Source organism: Myotis lucifugus, unplaced genomic scaffold (assembly GCF_000147115.1).
Source record: "Myotis lucifugus unplaced genomic scaffold, Myoluc2.0 scaffold_103, whole genome shotgun sequence".
NCBI lineage: Eukaryota > Metazoa > Chordata > Mammalia > Chiroptera > Vespertilionidae > Myotis > Myotis lucifugus.
The window spans coordinates 3,599,047-3,620,528 of NW_005871151.1; the positions used below are offsets into that span (position 1 = coordinate 3,599,047).

Consider the following 21,482-nt stretch of genomic DNA (forward strand, 5'->3'; position numbering starts at 1 on the left):
AACACTTTACAGTCGAATATGGGGTTGTGCATACCTCCCATGTTTCTTCCACTGGGACTGAAGGACCTTCCTGGAAATATAGGGTGGGAGGTGGGTAGGATATGGGGGTAGAAATAACATTGTATTTCCTCATTTGAAATCCAGTGACATAACATGAAAACAGGCAGCTTCGAATCAGGGGAAAATAGTCACAACAGTTAACAGTCACTTTGAAACAGGGTGCAAATGGGTTTTACTGGCAAAGACTGGGGGCCAGTTCTACTTGTGTGTGTGAGTGCTCCTCCACCGCATGGTCCCCAGGAGCTGCCTCCAAGTTCAGGTAGGATGCCCAGATGTGCCATACTTTGGGGCTAGCTGAGTACTTGTTGAGTCTGTGTGAATCATTGACCAATTAGTGGTCAGGGTTCTATCCCTTGTATTTCTCTTATCCTACCCTATGTGGCTAACATTCCTGAGCACCTAATACTCACTGAACAGGTTTTGATTGGGTTAAATTGTGATGTAGATACCAGTGCTCAAGCCTGAGAGGCAAGAGGCCTGGGTTGTAATCAAGTCTTGTGACCTTGAGCAAGCTAAGTAGCCACACCAAGAGAGCACTGAGCAGGATAACAGCTATTTCTGTCTAGCGCTTCTAGTTTGCGGCACTTACATTGCCACCTGACTCACAATGACCCTGAAAGATAATCCAAAAGGAAAGGGTAGCCCAACCCGGGTGGCTCAGAGGTTGAGCATCAACTTATGAACCAGGAGGTTACAGTTTGATTCCCGGTCGGGGCACATGCTCAGGTTTTGGGCTCAATCCCCAGTGTGGGGTATGCAGGAGGCAGCCGATCAATAATTCCCTCTCATCATTGAAGTTTCTATCTCTCTCTTCCTCTCTGAAATCAATAAAAATATGTAAAAAACAAACAAACAAAAAACCAAAAAACAAAAAACACCAAACCAAACAAAAGGAAGGGGTAAGCTTCTTTCTAAAGGTTAAATTTAAGGCAAAAGCTAGGTATAGTCAAAATTTCCCTGGACAGGCCTATAAGTAATCCATAAAGTAGTTTAAAATGCTTTGTGATTACAACAAGAATTGGTAATACTTGTGAAGTATGTGAGGTGGAAATAGTAACATATTTAGTGAGAGTACATATTCCAAGTGCCATATTAAAGTACAGCCATTTAAGGCTGCAAGATCTTCACAACCAGGAAGGGGAAGAAGAGCAATTCCACATTTCTGGTTTTGGGATCATTCTGGGGCACATGTGCATTGAGTGGATTATCAAGAAGAATCTGGAGTATTTAAATTGTTGTTTTTATTTCTCTCTTGTCACTAAGTGCAAATGGGTGGATTCATGTCAGTTAAGTGTGTGATGCATTCCCCTAGTCTTATTCCATTAAACGTGTTGATTATAGATTCAGAAAGTGTCAGGCATTGGGCTGGGTGCAGGGAATTCAGTGGACAATAAAATAGATGTGATTTCTGGCCTAAGGGTATTTATCGTCTTCACAGATTGTTTACAGACAAAGAAACTGAAGCTCAGATAGGTGACTGCCAAAGATGGCTCAGTCAGTGAGGGGCAGGGCTGGGATTTGAACCTGAGTCTTTTGGCTTTAACCCTAAGCTTTTCCCAGTTACTCTCTGCTTTCAATGTAACTACAGTCACTTCCAAAGCCAAAGTCAGGATCCTGGAGTTCATTACAGAAGAAACAGGCCTCTGGAACTGGCCACTTGCCTTGGCAGTTGGGATCTGGAACTGAGTTCGTATTTGATGTTGCATCGTTCCCTCCAGAAATGGGATGGGTTGGAATGGAATGGTAATGAGGGCTCTGTTTGTTCCAGAGGGCCCACTCCCTCTCCTGCCCACCAGCCGTAATGGTTGACCACCCTCTTTAAGCCCCTTATTGATTACAAAGGGTTGCTTTCTTCTGATGCAAGTGGCTGAGCCAAGGGCAGTTAGAGCTGTGCCATGGCCCCCAAAATTACTGCCTTCCACATGAAATATGTCAGGCAGCTTTCCCAGGAGCCCCTTTCAAGGACAAAGAGGCTGGTTCCCGGCTTGCATCTTCCTTCTTTGATATCTGATGTGTATATGTTCCTTCCCCATGTCTACTCCACATGGCCTAAGAAACTGGGTGCCCCGTCTCCCAGAGTCCCAGGCTGTCCATGGGCCTCTCAGGCCCCATCCCAGGAGGAGCCTTGAGGATGCCGCCAACAAGACCCATCCAAAGGCTGTGGCTGGCCCTGGCACTCAATGTGCTGACCCAGCCCACCACAGGGGCGGTGGCGCCAGACCTGGGGCTCCTCCTAAACTGAGCACAATCATTTGGGTACATTGAAGAACGCTCTTCATATTGAAAACAGCGGTGACTCCCTTCTGTTCCCTAAGCCAGGGCGGATCTGGCTTCATTTTATGAAGGAGGCGTTTGAAGTGAGCAGGCACTCAGGTTAGAATTGATTCCTTTTTATTGCTTCTGTCACAAAAGATAAAAATAAAGCATTTAGCCCAAGGAAAGTTGGCTTCTCACATAGACCTGTGTATTTACCCTTTGGAGAAATGTCACTAATGATGTTTTAATAATGCTGTATGTACCTAGAGACCAATAATAAGAAGAACTTATTATTTACCAAAGCAACTGCTAGCTCCTTAATGATGGGCTAAGTATCAGCTACTGGCAGGATCTGTAGTGGGTAAGTGCTGTGTAATTACCAAGCAAATTCATCATTATTTCTGCCTTATAAACCAGAATATGTGTTAAATAATACTTTGGGGCCACTGAAAGTAATTACTGAGCCCCATCCCTGTAAGAACATGTAATTATGCTATGGTTGCCCTGTGTTTACTAAGCAAACCTATGCAATTATTATCAAAAGCCCAAAGCCTGCCCTCAGAGCCACAAAAGTGCACCCGAGGGCAGGTCTGTGCCTGGCGTAGAAGCAGCATGTGCACGGGGTCATGAAGGACTGGGGCCTCTACTTTCCAAATTCCAGCGCTGCCTTCATTCCTGGCCTCGATAAAGCCACAAGCATGGCTTTGTGAAACAAGTCTATTGTGTCTTCCCTTCTCCCCACCCCACCCCACCCCACCTCAGCTCAACCCCTGCTCTGACCCCCCTGCTGTTCCAACCTGCCAATTCCTACCACAAGGCCTGCTGGGACCTAAGCATCTGGCTGCAGAGGATTCAGTTCAACAGTTCAAGGAAGCTCTTTTGAAGGCTCACCTTGTGTCAGGAATTGGGATGGGTGCTGTGGACATGAAGAGAAGTCCCCTGCTTTGGAGGGCCCAGGTGGGAGAGGCAGGCAGGTTTCAGGGTTGATTGGTCTGGTGTACAGACTCTCCAGAGCATCAAGGTCAAGAGCATGGGCCCCGAAGCCAGGAGAAAATCAGAGGGCCTACATTAAAGATCACTGTGTGAGTTACAGGAGGAAAGTGCTGGGAACCGTGCCTGACACACCCAATGGATGTTCCACACGTTTGCTATTATTTTAACGTGGTAAACATGTGGAGGAATGCACGTCTGAATCCTTCAGCACTCAAATGTCACCATGAAACACAGTCTTCCCAGCTCCTGCCCAAGAGAATGTCCTTTTCCTCCTTGAGCTCGTGGAGCATTCCATCTGCTTGCCTCTCATGACAACCAGCGTTTTCTACCAGGCACCCTGTTAACTGGTGTCGATGTCCTGACCTCCCTTACTGAGCTTGTTGAGTTCCGAGTTTGATTTTATTCATCTTTGTGTCCCTAACACCAAGCACAGGGCCAGTAGTGTAGTAGGCACTCATTACATGTTTGTTGAGTGAATAGCAGTCACTCAATAAACACTTGTTTAAAAAAAAAAAAAAGAGGAGCCCTTCAAAGTCCTATTTGACCATGTGGCCAAGGCAATGAGCCAAAACCACAGATTTTATTCTGTTTTTACTAATGTGGGTACATGTGGGGGAGTTGGATTTTGAAAAGATTGCAGAAGAGGTTTCTTTAGGACTCCGTTGGGTGAACAAAAGACTAACTAATTAAAAACAAAGAAACAAAGGCCCTAAGCATTAGGCTCTTTTCTGCTCACTTGGTATTGATGGGATGACATTTGACTGGGAGGCTGGGTTTCCACGCAGGACCCCAGCTTCTTTTTCTAGCGGCCCCAGGCCCAAGCTGCCAGGGGGAGTCACAGAGCTGAAAGCAGTATTGTTCACTGCTTTTCAGGAGGTCCCCCAGCTGGTCCCAGGTCACCAGGCTTCACTGTTTGCTTGTGTGTTCTTAAGCCAGGGCCTATGGTATTAGCAAATGATTAGATTTTTCTGTCTTCATCATCAACTCTTCCTCTCCCACCCACATCCCCCACATCCTCCGTCCCTTTCATGCCCTCACTCCCAGCATCTCTCTGGGTGAATGTTAATGAGGCTGAACACAAGCTGGAAGGTCAATGGCCCGTGGCTCTTCCATAAGGCACCCTTTCTTGGGTGGATTCTTAAATGTGATAATAGGAACAATAACTAAATTGGTATACTTACCCTTCAAAGAACTTTCCCAGATGTTATATTCCTTTATTCTGACCAACAAGACTACGTGGGGGGAATTTTATTATTTGCTTTTGGTGGTTGAGAAAAGTAAGACTCAGAGATGGTAAGTGATCTGCCCATCTTCACAACCAGGAGATAGTAGAGGAGGATTCAAGGTTGCATATTCTACTTCCTAATGAGAGGGGCAGAAATAGAATATTGGGGACCAGCTATAATTGTAAGAAATATTAATCATGCTCTATTAACTGTGATTGTTTTTGTTCTGATAAAAGAAGGCACATTCTAACCTGGCTGGGAATTGAATGTGGGACCTGGGAGCTCACCTGGACATGAGGCCCATCCTCTCCAACTGGGAGCTGTCTATATATTATGGAAAGATTAGCAACCTTATTGCAGAAACCAGAGCCTCCAGCCCTTTGCATATCACTAGCCCTTTGCATATTGCTAGTCCTTTGAAGACCCCCAGCCTTTGCATACCCGCAGGCCTTTGCAGATCTCCAGCCTGTATTACCTATAAACTGCCCATTTGGCATACCCTTTTGTCCACTTCCTATGTAATCTTTGTCCTTCTATCCAATACTAGAGGCCTGGTGCATGACATTCATGCACTGAGGGGGTCCCTCAGCCCAACCTGTGCTCTCTCGCAGTCTGGGACCCCTTGGGGGATATCACCTACCAGCTTCCCCTGAGGGGTCCTTGGCGCTGCTGTGGAGGGGGAAGAGGCTGTGCTCACCAACCGTGAGCCCGGCTTCTGACTGAGTAGCACTTCCTCTGTGGGAGTGCACTGACCATCAGGGGGCAGCTCCTGCATTGATCGCCTGCCCCCTTGTGGTCAGTGCGCATCATAGTGACCAGTCGTTCCACCATTCAGTTGATTTGCATATTAGCCTTTTATTATATAGGATAAGCAGCTGGCTTATGATGGGGTGCAGAACAGATTTTTGTGGATTACCTGCTGCTCTCCCATACTGCCAGCAGTATTAGAATAAACACTCATATAGGATTCAACCCTGTCTCTGCTTAATTGGCTCAAATAGTGACAGGCAGTGTGGACCCATTGATTGTCCAGTTACACAACCACACACAAATAATAAAAAATAATATTAATGAAATGCTTACTATATATCAGGGCTTGTCCTAAGAGCTTTGCATGGATTAACTCATATAGTATACATGTTAATCCTAACTAATAGATACTCTTATTCCCTTAATAAATGATGACATGGAGCCTCAATAAAGTAAAGCAACTTACATGAGTTATCCAGCTAGTAAGCACATGAACCCAGGAAACTGGTCTCCAGAGCCTAACTTCTTCAACACGACCTAACAGCTTGGAATAAGTTTCAGTGGTTCACATAAACGAAATCTTGCTGTACACTAGACATCCTGGAAATTTCTCATTCATGAACTAATTCTCTGAACATATGTTTGTTACCCAGAGATAAGCTGGAAGCATCCATTGCCTAGTTTTTGCATGGTATCACAATTGATAAAGAATAGTTTAACAAACAACATTTCTTAAATGCTATTTCAACCTCCTTGGGCATGTTGTTATTGAACAGAAATTCATCCACCTGGCACTAGCAGAGCCACACACTAGACACCGAGAATTGCGGTGGAGAAATGTTGGCTATTTCACTGATGAATGGTGCCACCCAGGATACTAGTGCTCAAAAGCTCCAACTCCCCCATGGTGTGTAGGTTACAGACTACTAGTATATAGGGCAGAAATCACAAGACATTGTGGGTTAAGGAATTCAGAGTCTTGCTGGAAGCTGATTGGTTGGAGATGAGGTAAGAGTAATACATCATTTCTTCAGATCTTAAGGACAGTTCTAAGGTCTGTTCTGTGGTCCCTCTGTCTGGTTTCATGGGAAAGTAGCCAGGGGATCTGTTCCACCTTAGGGCTCAGGAACTGAAACTTAACTTAGGTCAAGATGTTATCTATAGCCTGACAGAGCTCCTGACTATGTGAGCTATTTTCTTCTGCTGCCTTGGGGATTGCTGATTATCTGGTCTTTGAGGGAGAGAGAGAGAGAGAGAGAGAGAGAGAGAGAGAGAGAGAGAGAGAGGATAATTTCTAGAGCCAGGATTTAAAGTTAAATTTAATCAGTCATAAGGACCCTTGGTTTCAATCTCTTGAATAATATTACAGGAGATCCAATTCCTAGATCTCAGCAACATTTCTTAAAATCCTCTTTTACCACTTCCATCACTTTCAATGTCTCCTAAACTTCACAGCTGGCCCCAGGCCCCTTTTCTCTTCAATACTTGTTCTGACTTTTCTGTCAAAATCTCTGCTAAAAGCCAAGCCATGTGATGAGTCTTGGCTCTTTCCTCCTCCTTTCCATCTTTGGGGCCTTTCTTGGTCTTACCAATAGCTCTTTCTCTAGTGTAAACATTTATTTGCTCCTGTTTCTTATATTTGTACCCCACTTGTTATCCTGACCTGTGTAATAATGTCCAGTAACTTAAAGACTGAAAATAACTCTTATAAAATAGCCCTAGTTGGTTTTGCTCAGTGGATAGAGCAACTGCCTGTGGACTGACAGGTCCCAGGTTCGATTCTGGTCAAGGGCATGTACCTTAGTTGCCGGCACATCCCCAGTAGGGGGTGTGCAGGAGACAGCTGATCAATGTTTCTCTCTCATCAATGTTTCTAAATCTCTAACCCTCTCCCTTCCTCTCTGTAAAAAGTTAATAAGATATATTTATAAAAAATAAATAAGGGGAAGATGATGAATGACCTAAGTTAGAATTTTCTTGATGAAAGCGAGGTTGTAGGGTGAGGTAGAAAGTGAGTATTTTCTTTGTCTTTCTCCCCATCACAAATGTGTTGACTCCCAAGCATATTGCTAGAGGATGGGGATAAAGACATGAGTAATAAATCATCTCTGCCTTCCGAGAGATGCTCATTTAGCTGGAGGGACCAACAAATAGACAGATATGACATTAATATCACACTAGGAGTAAGCATGAGGGCTATGGGGGCACATTGGAAGCCTTTGTGAAGAAAGTGAAGCTAAGTTACTGAAGCTAATATGGAAAACAACAGGACTGAAATTGTGATTCCTTTGAAAAGGAACTGGTTATTTGTCCAGAAGACTGAGGGACAATGGTGGACTTGTTCACTTTTCTAAGAAGGGGAGACTAAGCAGGGGCTCAGCATGCATTTGTTAAATGAATGAAAATGGTTTGGAATTTGCCTAATGCCCTACAGCCCTGATCCTAGGCGCTCTACTTACACCAAAATAGAGTCAAGTCCACTTCTTGCTAGAAATCCTTCCAGACCATCCCGTCACACAGTGATCTTCTCTGAACCCAAAGGTGACAGCTAATTTTCAAGCTCCACTCCCTCCACTTTACACTGAGAACATATATCTTGTTCTGTGGCTTAATCTTACCACGTGTTTCCAGTTTTCCCCATCAGACTATGAGCTCCTTGAGGATGGAGGTCATGGTGGGTAAATCTCTGTCCCTCTGGTGTGGGTGAGTGGAGGGTGCCCTATCAGTACCCCAAGAGTAGGAAAGAGTTGTAGAAGCTATCGCTTCTTTTTAAAAAAAATAAAATTAATATATTTTTCATTGATTTCAAAGTGGAAAAGAGAGGGAGAGAGAGAGATAGAAACATCAATGATGAGAGAGAATCATTGATTGGCTGCCTCCTGCATACCCCACACTGGGGATCTAGCCCGCAACCCAGGAATCAAACCACGACCCCCTGGTTCATAGGTTGACACTCATCTACTGAGCCATGCTGGCCGGGTGAGACTATCTCTTCTGAGGTCTTCATTTACAAATGAGGACACTGAAGCCCAGAGGGTGGGTGACCCTGAATGACATCTCTAATCCCCTTCTCTCACTTAGGCAGGATGGGCAGATCTGGAGGGACTTCTGGCCTCAGCCACATGCCCTGTAGGGCTAGGCCATTTTCCTTGAGCTCTTAGACCAGACCCCTAGTCATCAATAATAAAATCTTGGTATTTCATATAAAAATCATATTTCTGGTTTCTCTGAAAAATGTGAAGATCTGGCTTATACTGTTCCCCAGCAACAATCAGCAACAAGCATCTGACTGGCAGGGACTCACTGTGTATCCTCTTTCCCACCATTTGCAGTTTTCTTGGTCACTGCCTGCCCAGCCTCTACATGCATTGGGGCTTGCAATGCGTGCTTTAGGCTCTTACACTGGGCTTGGGTCCTGGGTATAGTCATTAAAGTAATATTTATCAAGTGTCTAATATGTACCAGGCACCTTCCACTGAGAATACAAAAGTGAGCAAAGCAGACAACAATCCTGACTTCCACGAGCTCCCATTCAGTGGAGGGACATAGCCAATAAGCCACATAACTGGTTACATAGGTCATTAGAATGTGATAAGTGTCGGGGAGAAAAAAACAGGGATGGTAGATTGGAAATGAAGGGCAATGTGGGGTTGTAAGTATAACAGGTTGTAAGTAAAGGCTTTAGGAGGAGGATGACATTTGAATAAAAACTGAAGTTGAGCAGAAGAACCATTTGTATATTGGAGGGAAGAACATTCTAGGCAGAGGGAACAGAGAGTGCCAAGGCCTGGAGTCTGTGGTGTGGGTGGCCTGCGTGAGCAAGGAGACAGTGCAGCTCTAGCAAAGGGAGTAGCTGGAGATGAAGTAAAACAACTGATGAGATCCTACTCACCTAGGACCTTGTGGATGATTATAAGAAGCCTTTTTTCTAAGTGAGAGGAGAAGTATTGGAGAGATATGAACAGGAGAGTGACCAGAGATGACTTGAGTTTTCAAGTTGTAAAAGCACCGCTCTGCTGCAATCTTGAACATGGAGTGTTGGTGTCCAGGGGTTGAATAGGGGGAACAATTAAAAGGCAACTGTAATAATCCAGAAGAGACAGACTGGTGTCAGACCAGGGTGGTCATGGTGGCGGTGAGAAGTGGTCAGGTTCCTGAGAGATTCTGAGACTTTGCAGATTCTTGGTGACTTTTCCTTTTCAATATTCCTTCATGAGGGCCATGCCTGGCAGATTCCCAGTTTTGAATTTCATGGAAAAGGAGTTGAAAGTCTCAGTCTCAGGCCCTTTCTTCCCAGGAGACTCCTGGGCTCTTTGTGCAATTCAATCAACCCCTTCTCCAGAGCTCTGGTGCCAAGAGAAGCAAAAGTGCTGCGAAGCTTCAGCAAACCACAGAGAAGAATAGCCACAAACACTTCTTTTTCTCCTTTTTTCTGGGGCCAGGGAGACAGCCTTTGGGTCTCACATGGGCAAAGGGAGGCCCCTCAAATAATATATTCCCAAACCCCATAAGAAACCCTTCCAAAGTGACTTGCTTTTTCACCCAGAGAGAAGAGGATGGTATCACTTATAAAATTTCATCTCACAGGCCCCTGTTACTTATAGATCTTTGCAAAAGAGAAGCTTGTGAAAAAAGATTTGCTTCTTATAAAATAGGAGAAGGGACTGAAATTGGTGTCACTGGTTCCTGAATTAAATTTGAAAAAATGAGGAGGTATAGGGAAATTCTTGTCTGTGGGGTCTAGGAGGCCTACACCTGCAGCTGGGAGCAATGGCCACTGAAGATTTCTCTGAAATAAAGGTGAACATGTTATATTTCTTGTGCAGCATTCACTCTATGGTTTTGGCAATTCTTTTCCAAGAATAAGAGAAGTTTAACAACGCTAACTTTTTCTGGACATGGAGGTCCTACAACTAATTCTTGCATGCTAAATAGAATATTACATATGTAATGGATTATTATATAAATAGGATTATTAGGAATTGTCATTTTTCTAGTACTTAATTTTTATTGTCCCTATCTTATCTTGTGTGTTTTTTTAAATTTTTTTATTGATTAAGTTATTACATATGTGTCCTTATCCCCATGTTACCCCCTTCCCCCCCACTCATGCCCTCACCCCCCTGGTGTCTGTGTCCATTGGTTAGGCCTATATGCTTGCATATAAGTCCTTTGGTTGATCTCTCCCTCTTACCCCCACCCTTCCCTACCTTCCCTCTGAGGTTTGACAGTCTGATCGATGCTTCTCTGTCTCTGGATCTGTTTTTCTTCATCAGTTTATGTTGTTCCTTATATTCATAAAGGAGTGAGATTATGTGGTATTTATCTTTCTCTGACTGGCTTATTTCACTTAGCATAATGCTCTCCAGTTCCATCCATGCTGTTGTAAATGGTAAGAACTTCCTTTTTGCCGCCGCGTAGTATTCCATTGTGTAGATGTACCAGATGTACCACAGTTTTTTAATCCACTCATCTACTGATGGGCACTTAGGCTGTTTCCAAATCTTAGCTATGGTGAATTGTGCTGATATGAACATATGGGTGCATATATCCTTTCTAATTGGTGTGCGTTTTTTTAAAATCAGCATCTTATCATTTCCCATTCTTTATGGGGCATTCTAAATCATCACTATTCTCTCCTATCCTCCAAAACCAATTCAGCTCTTTGTTCTCAGCAGATAACTTTAGTTCTCACTTCTTTGAGAAAATAAAGGACATTAGTTATGAAATTCATTACCTTGCTTCCTCAAAAATCAACCTGTTTCTTGGCCCAGCCTCCCCTCTTTCCCTTTTGTCTGAGAAGAGGTGTCTTTGGAAGAGGTAAGAAGACAAAGATCAACCACTTAGTATAACATGACCTCCCACTTTCTCTAGAATGATCATCACCTCCTCTTCACTGCCTCCCTTACCATCCAACAAGCAGGCTCAAATGCTTCCCATTCTCCTAAAATCTTCCCCTGCCTTTGCCTTGCTCTGCAGTCACTGCCTCGTATCTCCTCTTCATTGATGACCCCCGGATGAGCTTGGTTCCATTCTTGCCTTCATTTCCCCCAGTGTCTCAATCACTCTTCACCCAATTCTATTATTTGGCTTTAACCTCTGTCACTTTGTTAGAAACCCCACAAAAGTCCCCAATGATCTCCTAATTGCTAAATTTTATGGCTTCTCTCAGTCTTCATTCTACTCTTTTGCTAATTCAAAAAGTGTGGTCCATGGACCCAGGATCAAGGGCAGCACCTGGAAGTTTGTTAGAAATGCAGATCTTGGGCCCTACCCTTGGCCCTACTGATTCACAGTCAGGATTTAACAATATCTCCAGGTGACTCAGAACACTGATGCTCAATCTCTCTATGCCATTTGACACAAGTCTTAGAACACCTTTATGCCTTCCATCCTACCTCTTTCTCCTACTCCCTCTTTAGTTATTCTTTTTTTTTCATGTCATCAATTTTTAATGGGTTTTTCCTTTACAAATACACCAGAGAATCATGCAATGCTGTCAGCATTGGATGCAATCCTGGGCCACGAATCTGCACACTCTTTTGCAACTGGTCCTGTGATGGCAGAACCTTTCATTTCCCCTTTATTGTTTACTATGAACCCCGCATTATCCTCAAAATAAAGAAACACGCCATCTTTTCTCCGGTATGACTTTCGTTGTCGAATTACCACCGCTGGATGTACCTTCTTTCTGAGCTCTGGTTTGCCTTTTTTTGACTGTGGCCATCACCATGCCACCCACACCGGCGGCAGGAAGTCTTTTCAGTCGTCCCTTGGTCCCCTTCATGGAGATTATGTACAGATTTTTAGCTCCTGGGTTGTCAGCACAGTTGATCATGGCTCCTACCGGAAGACCCAGGGAAATCCGGAAATTCGCCCCAGAGGACCCACCACGTTCTCTCTTCGACATCTTGGAAGCCGGAAAGGGATGGCTCTTTAGTTATTTCTTAATCTCCATCTCTTGCTCCTCTTTCTCTAATAGTGCTACAAATACAAATTTTCCCTAGGGTCCTGCCCTCCCTGCTCTTGTGGCAATTTCTGTATTCACTGGGAACTCCTTTCTCCCAAACCTTCAACTACCATGAAATGCTGATGACTCACATTTCTATCTTTCTCTTCAGAGACTCAGGCTTCTCTTCCAACTGCTTTCCAATTTTCTGTCTGTACTGCAATGCTTCAAATGCAGCATATCCCCCACAGAACCCCTTATCTTCCCCATTCTCCACCCTACTTCTCTTTCTGGTTTCATATCTTGATCCATGACATCAATAGCCCTCCACTCTTTCACAAACATGGGAGACCTAGGGTCTTCTCTTCCCACTCTCTTACCTCCGTGTACAATTAGTCATCAAACTTCGACCCCAGAGACATCTGTGCACTACCACCCCTCTTCTCTATTTCTCTGCCATTACTAGGATTTAGGCCCTTGCTATGTATAACTTGGATTATTACATAGCCTCCTAAGTATTCTCTTACCCTCACCTCTAGTTTGTACCCTCCAGTATACTCTCCACCCAGACATCAGTGCATGCTTCCAAAAGTACTCACCAAATGATTGTTCTCATTGCTTCTAAAACTCTCTAGTGGTTAAGCATATCCCACAAGATCATGTCTAAGCTCATTATTTTGGCATGCAAGGTGTTCCATGATCTGGGCCTTGCCTATTTCCCTAGCCAAGTCTCCAACTGTCCTCTACATCCCAGAAATACATTTCTCACAGGTCTCATATATACCTTACACTTTTTTTGTGTGTCGGCTCACACTTTTGCTCTTCAAGCCATTCCCCTTTCTAGAATATCCTTCCCTATAATCCAACTCTTCTCATCCTTCAAGGCTAAATTCTAATATGCCCACCTCTGTGAAGCATTCCTTAAGTTCTGAATAGAAGTGACTGCTCAGGCTTCTGTGCTCCAATGAATACCCCATTCCTATGGCATCTATTAAATCTGGATGTGGTAGTTTAGTGAGTTCTAATCCCTGTCCTTACCGTGCTCAGTAGGCCTTGTTAGGGCAATGGTTGTGCCTCATTCATTTCTGTGTCCAGTGTCTAGTGCATAATATACATTCCATAAACACTGAATTGCTTTGAATCAATAGCCATTGCCCTTACTTCTGTTGTGTAAATTATGCTTAAAGATAAAAATGCAAATGTCTTTGTTTATCTATTTGGCATATCAGATGACTAAGTTGATGTTTTGACAATATTCTGAATGAGCTGAGACTTGAAGCTCCTTGAGAACACTTTCTGTTTTTAAGGTATCATTATGTAGAGGGGGTGGGGGGAGTGAGAGGAGTAGTGGTAGGGTTGTGGTGGTGGGGTTCTCCACATGCCTCTGCACCAAGGAGTTTAAACCTTATGCCTATCAAAGCTATCCCCATTTCCAACCACACCCCAAACATTGTACAAAAGATGCCTCTGGTAGCCTTAACACCAATCATAAACACCTCCTATGTAGAAAGTGTAGCCTTGAGGTATGGCATCAAACAGATCAAGGTTCAAATTCCTGTTCTGCCAAATCCTACTTGTTTAACCTTGACCTAATTGTTTAAACTTTCCACACCTCAATTTCTTCAACTGTAAAATGGAAATCATAATAGTACCCACCTCACAGGCTTTTTATGAAATTATTTGAGGTTGACCATGCCAGGTAGCTAGTTGACATAGGTAGCAGAGGAAATTGTTAATGATGATGCGGAAGTGGATGATGATAATCAAGTTGTGCACTTGGGCTTGATCCTGAGCTTAGTGAGGCAGAAGACCAGCAGGTACCGGCAAAGTCTGGGTCGGCTGGATGCATTGGCCAGGCCAAGGTGGACCACACACATTCCTGGGCTGCCGCACTGACCTGCCTGACTTCTCAAGAATGAGGAAGTCAAACAAAAACAAAACAACCCACTCACTTAGATATGTTTCTCCTTTAAGAACAAACAACAATAATGAACACTGCCATTCCTCAACCTCACAGGTCACGAATAGCTTTCAAAGCCAGTAACAATATTGTTTTCTCAGATACTCTTTCATTGGGAAGAAAATTCTAACACCAAGTCTTAACCATGGGGGTCTAGCTCACATTTATTGCAGGTGGGAGTGTCTCCTCTCCTTGCTTGAATCACATAGGTGGCTCCCTACAGCCCTTGTGATAAAATACAAACATCCCCCACTTCCCACAAGGCCTATTATGATGTGTCTTCTGCCTCACCTCCTTGGGCCTCAGTTTCTTCCTTGTTGTCAATGTAGAGTAGCAATTAAAGCTCAGACGTTGGGTGCAAATCTCACATCTACACACTTCCTGGCTGTTTGACTTTGGGCAAGTTATTGTTGGGGGGATATCTTGGGATTTCTGAAGTGCCAAAACCTTTTCTCCCGATGGAGTTGAAACTAACTGAGTGGTAGGCATGAATTAATCTGCTTTATTACTAATCAAGCTTGATGAGACCTGTAGGCATAATCAGGTTTCCAAAGTCTAAACATCTGGATTCAACTGTGTGTGAATCTTTCCCAGGTATGCAAAGTAGGTAAAGAACCACAGGTTCCAGGTTCCTCTTGTGGTAGGAGTTGGCTTACAAGATGAAGAGGCAGTGTGTGTGTGTGTGCGTGCGCGCAGGCCTCTTTTGGGGCCTTCTTTGAAACTCCCATTGCATCACCTAGCAATGACATTCTTGCAACCACAATCAGCAGGTTTCTCTGTAGAGAAAGTGACTTTTCCATGTTCTTTAATTGAGCTGGACATAAACTGAAGTAGTTCCAGGACACTATCAATTTTGGCCTCCAGGTCCAGTTTTCAAAGCTTAGAAAGATTCCAAGGTTTGGAATGTCACCAAGAAGCTCCCTATCTCTGGGCTTATAGGCGCTGTCGACTTTTGAATTGCTGTTAGGAAGAGCTTAGGAGAGCCCCTTCCCAAGTTCACTGCAAAATATCACGGGCCAGTTTCTTCCAAGAAAGATCTCCTATATTATCTGGCAGCACTAGGCTTTCCTTTTTGTATCATCTCTATAGGCACAAGAAGTGTAGACCACCACCCTGCAGGGACCGTTGGCAGGGTGTGGAGGAGCTGAAGGATCTGGGTTGTCGAGAGCAATATGAGTAGTGACTGTACTGGCTCAGCTAGAGGGGCTGAGCCCTGTGGTAGCTAATGAACCTGAGGTCATGGGTTTGAGTCCTCTGTTGAGTTATTCAGGGCTTATACTGGGGTTAATAGCGCTACCCCCCTCCCCCCAATTCATGTCCACCCAGAGCCTCTGACATTATTTGGAAATAACATATTTATAAAAATAATTTGTTGAAGATCTCAAGATGAAGTCATTATGGATTTAGGATGGGTCTTAAATGCAATGACTGGTGTCCTTATAAGAAAAGGTGAGGACACAGGAAGATACACAGAGAAGAAGGCTAGATGATGATGGAGGTAGAGATTGGAGTTCTACAAGCCAAAGAATGCTAATGCTAGTGCTAAGGTTTGCATTGTTTTTATTTTTTATTATTTTTACATTTTAAGCCAAAATTATTGTAGCTAAATAGCTTTGGTATATTTTTGATATATTAATGTTCACCATATATTCTTTTAAAATCTGATTTTTCTTTTTCTGAGTTCTTTATTTTGATTCATCTTTTGGTTGGATAGACTTGATAGAAAACTCTTTATTTTTTTAAAGGACTCTTAAGCTATCTCTAATTTTTTCTTTTCTTTCTTTTTGGTATGTTTTCTCTTGGCTGATACGTTTGTATTTGGACAACTTCCTCATGTGTAAAATTCTTGGGTCACCATTTGTTTCCTCAAATTTTCTGATTCTCTGCCTTATGCTGTTGAGATATCTGGTGCTAGTATGAATTTTACCCTTGTGAGTAACTTGGTTTTTCTGCTTGTGTGTCCATGGGATTGTAAGACAGTGAAACTAGGTATGTAGAGGTGGATGGAGTGGTTATGGAAGATGGGTGAGTGCTTAGAGGTAGAGGTGAAGAGTTGGGTGACATTAAACTGCCTTCTCCTTAATTTTGCAGCTCTGTTAAGAAATAGAGCCAGTTACCAAAGAAGCCGTTCTATGGGGAACAAGAATTTTAATAAAAACTGATAATATGGTCACTCTACCTCATAGAGAAAATGGTCTTCTTTTCTATAGCATCTTTCAGTGATCTTATTTAGGAAAAACTTCCTGCAATGCAATAATGGCAACCCTGCCATTTTTCCTGTTGAAAGGGTCAAGTTTCATTTTCCTTGCTCGTAGAGAGGCCTTCAGCTCAGATACCTCCAATTTATTTCTGTTTGGCTTTGCAGACCATTAAGCAATGGATTTGGCCACAGGCTCACCCTTCCTAATGATGTTTTTCTTGGGCTAATATAAAAAACCAGTTGGTAATTGCCGAGTGACCACAGGATGACAGCTTAGAGGGAGGACGCAAAGGGTCCAGGTGTGTTACAAATGGAAGAAAGAACCCAGAGGGTGATTTAGACACTACTGAACCCACATAGTGGGCAAGGCACCCCTAAAGAGATGTCTGTAAATCATTCTGTTGGAGGGTTATACACAGATGGAGCTTCTGTGGCTCTGAAAAGCAACCATCAGTGCTCTTGGAAGACAAATGGAAAAAATGAACCCTTGAGGTGCAGCCTCCTCCATCCACTGCTGCCTAATTGGTTGTCCTGGCAAGAGGGCTTTTATGATGTCAGAAAGCCAAGTTCTATGATGACGGGACAGCGGAAAAGAAAACATTATCAGTCTCAGTGCCCAAAAAGCCACCAGGCAAAATGAGGGGGGCGGGGGAGAGGGGGAAACCATGAGATCTGATCTGGGTTCTGATTTTTCCACCTTGAAAAGAGGTAGTTGTGATGGAACCTAACAATGTCAATGAAGCAAAGATAATGCTCTTGAAATGCTAATGTAGCTACCATTTCTTGAGTATGCACCCTGTGTTATCTTATTGGACCCCAGTCATTGTAAGAGGCAGGGAAGATGACAATCTCTGTGTCCTGGATACTAGTAACCTTCTCTCTGTCCACAGAACTATGTAGATATCACCCTAGCAGTCATTCCCTTCTGACCTGTCCAAACCTGACTTCTCTGCCAGCAAAGACAAGCCTAGACTTCTCCCTTCTTACTGTCACTCCTCCTGCCCAATGAAGGCCCCAGTCCCCTGGGGCCAGGGCCTGCTTCATAGTCAGATAGTGGGTCAAGGTTCCCATCTGTTCCTGTCCAGAGATCCCACTCCTTCCTCCCAGCTCTGGGCTTCTAGGCACTGTCAACTCCCAGCTCTGCCCTCCCTTCCCCACTTCCCATGAGTATTATTTCTTCTGGAAGTAAAGCTGCCTTTTGAACCAATCAGGAGATTTCTTTGAGAAAAACAAATTGTGTCTGGAGGGGATGGCAGAGGGAAAAGGCTGGGCCAGAGCCTGTGTCCTTCACCTTTTCCTTTCAACTCTGACCGCCAATCAAAACTCAGGGAGAACTACGGAACTGAGAAGATCTGGTCCCAAAGACAGGAAGAATGACAGTTCCTAGAAGGGTATTAAACACTTGAAACGGGTGAGAAATCAATTCAGAATGACAGTTCCTAGAAGGGTATTAAACACTTGAAACGGGTGAGAAATCAATTCATCAACCAAGGAGCCCCTTTGATACTGCAGTGACTCTGCCATACACATTTGTCACATTATCCCTGGAGCATGAATGTCCCGTCCATGGGCTTTGCTTTCATTGGGCTCCACAACGAAATGCAAATAGCCTACAGGAGGACTGGAAAGGCAGAAAATGTGACTCAGCCCTTGGGCCCAAGCAGGACTTTCTCCTTTGCTTTCCCTGACCGGCATCCTGTGTTGCTCAGTCTGGCTGGGATGAAAGAGCAGGTCTATGCATTGGGTTCTGGGACTTTTTTATTGTTGCTGGTTCTTAAAAATCATTGAACCTATCTGAGGAATGGAGTGCCTCTTTCCCCCACATATCTATAGAGTGTTTCGGCCTTTTCTCCCAGAAATTTTAGAAGTATCAAGAGACACGATGGCATTTGTACAGTTTTAGTTGGGAGTAAACTGAATGTAGTAAAGAGAGAACAAGGTTCTTTAGTGCAGTGGTTTGAAGTCTAATTTCTTCTCCCACTTAGCTCACTGTGTGATTCTGAATGAGTAATGTAACCTCTCTGGTTTTCTGTTGCTTCATGTATAAAATGAGGGCTGCAACGGACTTTTGGGGATTGCCACCCCCCATCTCTAATCCCCTTACCTATTGTAACCCAAGTTCTCTAGCCATGTGGTCTGGGTAAAACTGACATTTCCCCTGGCTCCAAGGATGGAATCTGGCTTGACCAATCAGCATGTTGCACTCTCCCTTACCATCATGATTGGTTCAGAAGGAACCAATCAGAAAGAACCTAAAAACTTTTGCTGGAAATGCTGAGACACAGACTCCAGTTCTGTTGGATGTGAATAAAAAATCATGTAGTTCTGAGAGCTATTGCCAGTCATCCTGACATGATGAGGGAGAAACTGCTTAAGAATGGAGCCAACATCAAAGAAAATAGACTAATATTAAGCTTTAAAAATGGACACAAAGAAATGAAGTCCTGATCTCAAAATATGAATGCTGGATCTAGCTTTGCTTGAAGCGTCTCTCATCCCCGAGCCATTCAGTTACATTAACTAATGGATTCCTTTTATCATTTGAATTTGGTTTTCTAAAAGCTAATATATAGGATTGGTCTGAGTGTCGGAGAGTAGACCTTTTAACCTTAGGGTTTCTTCTAGAGGGGAAGGAAATACACTAAAAATATTATGTTGGCTTCTTGTTTGTTCTAGGAGCTGTATTAGGCAGGAAAGAGCAGTGGTGAAGAGGCTGTGGTTCTGTAGTTAAGCAAATTGGATTCAGATCCTTCAAGCCCCAAATGGGAGTCAAACCCCAAACCCAAAGGTGAACAGGTCCAAGGCCCTCATACCTTCAAGAAGGTCTTTGAAGTGCTTTATCTTCTAAGCTGCATGTAAGATCTCAATTGCTCACTTGGGGCATTAGGGTTTCACAATATCATGAAAGCCCCAGGTATTTCGCTTCATACAAAGCTCCTCATAAGGTGAGCAAATTCATGCATATTATCGGTGCTCACCTTGTACTGAGAGAATTAATCCTTAAAGAGAAACTAAATACTAATCAGTAAGATAACTGATTCATAGAAGCCCATATAAGTCTCCTTATTTTGGCTTGGCACTTGGTTGGTTTTCTGAAAGCTGATCAGCATATTAATGTTCACAAGACCTGCTGCTTTGCAAATCAGATGGAATCTCACGGCACTGGCTTCCCTGATATCCTGGGAAAAAAATTGGCCCCCTCTATCTTGCTGGGCAATGGGTGTTGGATATGTTTCAAAGTTCATTTTCTCTTTGGGGAATGGAGAGTAGGGTCTGATCAATTGTCAATAATCCGTGGCACTAAAGACAGGATATTTTCTGTCACACACATTTGCATTTACTGAATTCCTCAAGTGTGTAGCGTAGGTGCCAACATTGCCTGTCCCAGCTGGACAGACATTTCTAGGCATTTGGGTGCTGTCACTAAACAACTGTATCATCACGTTTCTCAAGATAAGTGCTCAGGGGAGCCACTCCCTGGGTAGCACACTTAGGATTCTTTTGGTTGTAAGTGACAGAAAAGCCAACTCGTAATGGTATGTGCAGAAAAACTCTATGGCTTCTATAATGGAGCAGTCCACAGGAAGGCTGTGGGCATGGCAGGAATCAGGGCTCGAGTGATGTATAGCCAGACTCCAGGGTTCAAATATTTTATGTTGACGTTAGATCATGAGGCCATAATAAAGCTTCAGTGGGCTCAGGGCCCTCAGTTAAGGACAGTGATTTAGGCCAATCTGTTCATGAGGCTCACAAAGAGAAAGGGACTTGTCCAAGGCCACTTTGAGTTGGAATCAATAGCTGTCCTTACTTTGTTTCTCCTGATCTTCACACCGAAGTTCATTGATGTCCTCACCCCCATGTTTGCAGATCTGGCTTTATCATGGTTCCTGAGCAAACCTAAAAGAACTAAGAGATGTAAGATCTCGGAATACAGTCTATTTGGGTTTCTGTTGCTTTAGCCTTCCTGGAATTCTTCTCCTCCTTATTTTGGTGACAGATTCTTTCTTTCCCCTGGGGACACTATTTTATTTAGTTCAGTTGAAGCCAACACTCTCCCACACATGGGTGGGCACATGACCTCGGCTTGGTCAACTTAAGTTTATATTCGTCCGGTCATAGTATTAGTTCAGGGAAAGTATGTCACCCAAGATGGGGCAGTCAGAGATCTTGCCAGGACTTTTACTCTGGCACTATTGAGTGACTAAGCTTGTATTCTCAATCATCCTGCTATGCATGGCCATAAATTTGGAGCCCGTCAATCACAGTGACCACTTTAGCTACTACAAGGAGCGAGTCCTTTGGGAATTAGCTAGCACAAAGGGGAGCAGAGAGGAGAGGGGGAGAAAGGGAGGCTGGAATTCCTGAATACTGTACTACTGTGATTTTTTCCAATTATGTGACCCATCCTGGGCTTATTCACAATGACTTAGGTATCCATCACTGGCAACCCTAAGAATCCTGGCTAGTCTGGTCATGATTTCTTGATGCCTGATGTTGGCTTGTTGTGGACTTTGATGACATCCAGAGCATTAATAGCTTAAGTGGATATGGAAAGCATGAGTGAAAAACATCATTGGAGGTGGAAGTGATAACTAATATCCTCCCTGACATTATATTTAACAAAGCTGGTCCTTTACGTTGTGTTTAAGAGCAGTAGAAAATTGGAAATTAGAAGAGAGGGAACTCTCAAGAACATCTGAGATCTCGCAACAGAGACGGGGCCAGAATCAGAGGGATATAGTGTATTCCTATTAACTTGGTCCCATTTTTATCCCCAGGCTGGTGTGTCCTGGAGAAACCTGGGGATGTAAGGATTGGCTTAATATCAGGATAATTTACCATGTGGGGTTGCTATGGTGATGACATTAGACAATGAACACATTAATCAGTGTGTGTAATCGGATGAGGGATGGGTTGTATGGGGAACCAATAAACCTTCTGGGTTAGAATTCAACTTAAGAGAAGAGTAGAGGCACAGAGGTTTGTTTCAGGAGGCACAGAACTGTCATGACGGTGGCTGGTGTTTAGGGCAGCATGAGTGTATGCTGCCTCAGCATGACGTGTTGTCTCACCCATCACTGAGGTGTC

The 21,482-nt window shown here is 43.7% G+C and overlaps 1 pseudogene; it reads right to left on the reverse strand.

Moving 5' to 3' along the window:
- Nucleotides 1-11,713: 11,713 nt before the first annotated feature.
- LOC102431481 lies at nucleotides 11,714-12,195 on the reverse strand (annotated as a pseudogene).
- Nucleotides 12,196-21,482: the final 9,287 nt, after the last annotated feature.